Source organism: Pteropus vampyrus, unplaced genomic scaffold (assembly GCF_000151845.1).
Source record: "Pteropus vampyrus isolate Shadow unplaced genomic scaffold, Pvam_2.0 Scaffold57, whole genome shotgun sequence".
Taxonomy (NCBI): Eukaryota; Metazoa; Chordata; class Mammalia; order Chiroptera; family Pteropodidae; genus Pteropus; species Pteropus vampyrus.
In genome coordinates, this window is record NW_011888838.1 from 7,359,198 (window position 1) to 7,361,782 (window position 2,585).

The window sequence follows — 2,585 nt, forward strand, 5'->3', positions numbered from 1 at the left end:
GCAACGAGCAGATGATTTCCTTCTTTGCTCTTACCAGATCTCCTCATTGGAAGAAACATCTACCTCTTACAACTTTTGGCTTTAAAGAAACATAAGTTCTCTAAAGAAAAATTACAATTTGTCCAAACTCAAGTTTGTTATTTAAAACATCTAATATCACAACAAGGACTACACTTGAATCCAGAGTCTTCATGCTGGCGTAAGTTTCCCAAGGTCCAAAACTAAGTATCAGTTGGAAGGTTTTCTTGGACTAGTTGGCTATTGCCAAATCTCTCTCTCACGGCCAAACCTCTGTGTGTTTTGCTAAAAAATGACACTCCTGAATTTTATGGGAAGAATAGTATGACAGCCTTTAAAGCTTTAAAGGAGACTTAACTAAACCCACCAGTTCTTGGGCATCTCAATGATCAGATTGTCTTTTACCTTTCAGTAAATGAAAAGGTTGGATTTTATTTATTTATTTTTTAAACACCTACAGCACCTGGTATTCCTAAAAGGAAGGGAATGCCGTTGGAGTGTCCAGCCCCAAACAAACCCTGATGATATTATGGTCAGCAGCTGGACACTGTGGCTTGGGAATACCCTCCTTGCCTTAGAGCCATTGATGCTACTGTCCTCTTGGTTAAGGCCACAAAGGAAAAACTATATTAAGTAACTCTTGTGAAGATTAAAATTATTGTAGAAAATTTTCTATTCATTTAAATGATAATGAAAATTACATTTTTTATATATAGCAACTATTTTTACTGCTTTACAATGTTGACACCTACATCCTTTCAGCAACCCCATGAGGTAGTTGATATCATTTAGTTTATCTGCATTTCTCTGGTAGGGAAGCTGAGGCCTAGGGTATTTCCTCATTATATTTCCTCAAAATTAGTTTTATTGGATTATTTGGCAAGTTACTTATAGGAAAACACCTTAATGACTTACTTTTCATTTCCCAAAGCACCAGTGACCTTTGTCATTTTTTATGTTATTGACCTTTTTACTTCTGGGAATTTCCAGTTTATATTCTTCATCTATTTTCATAGATGGAGTTTGGACTGTTTGACTTTTTCTTGGGGATTTGTAGCAGTTTTCATTATAAAATGAATACCAATACTTTTTCTGTTACCTGTGTTGCAGGATAGATTTGAAGTAAATTATTTAAACCTAAATATGTGATTTAATAATATTATATACTATAACATTATATTAGTTCTATTTTTTCTTTTTAAATGTGGCAATATCTAGAGAAGTATTATATATAATATTATATAACATTATATTAGTTCTATTTTTTCTTTTTAAATGTGGCAATATCTAGAGAAGTTGCATGAAAAATTCTGTGGCAAATTTTTTTCTGTAATTCCCCAAGCACCAAAGTTTTAATTTGTTTTTAAAATAGATTTCATGCCTTAGTCTGGACAATATTGGTTGCAAGGCTTTGATAGTGATCTTCTTGACCAATAAAGGCCAGTAAATACTTTTCCTATTCTAGACCATTTTGATCATAAAATGCTGTGCTGGTGTGCAGTTTTTAGGAGGGCCTTTAGTTTTTTTGATTTAATTTACCCATTTTCCATAATATTTTTGTCATTTTCACATTCTCATTGTTTCTGATTATGTCAGTCATAGTATGCCTAGGTTTAACGAACATGATGATTATATTATTCTTTGTAATAACAAAAAAATTAGTGTTTATATAGAAGAGTTCTGAGAGAAATGGGACAATAGTTTCCTGAAGAAAGAGACAAAAGAATGAGACATGCTGATCTAGTATGGTTATATAGAATTCTTTTAAATTGTGTTTAACAAACACATTGAATTTTGCACCATATCTGTAAGTAGCTAAGTGATGCTGTGTCTTGTTTTGAAAGAATATATATATTTCTTTATATATATTCAAATATATTTGGAAAGAATGAAAATTCAATAAGTCCCTTTAGAATACAGTTTTTTTTTATTATTATCATAATATACAATTGAGAATTTGCATCCATTATCAAAGGCTGAATATGAGACTGAAAGTAACCAGACGAATATTTTTAAAGATCATGAGAAAAAGAGAATTAGTTTGCGAAATCGAAGACTCACAAATAGCTCAATTTTATAATAGGAAGCAAGTAACAATTGTTATATTTATAATTCAACAAACACTCCACTGAGAAATGAGTTAAACTGGATGAAGGCAAATGGCTTGCTGTGTCTTTAGGTAACAAGTGATACTGAGGCTGGATGCACAGTAAAAACCAAGGGGCATTACTGGTCTCCCAAAATGAAATGGAAGGATGAATCTATCTGCAGAATTCTAATGATCGAATAGTTTCCTTTGCAACAGTTAAGCTACAAAATTCTGCACCAAAATGAAATTAAAATATTCTGAATATCCACAAAATAATATGGATGCTGTGAGTAGACTTCTTAATGTTTTTGTGTCCATCTGTGCACAATATGTGAAACATTTTACACTCAATAACTTTTTTTTTTGGTATTGCTTTAAATCAGAATGGTAAATTTCAATCTAAACCTATATAGTTTGTAATTTTTAATTTCCCCCCATTTTTTCTCTTTGGAATGAAATATTTCTAACTCAAACAGGT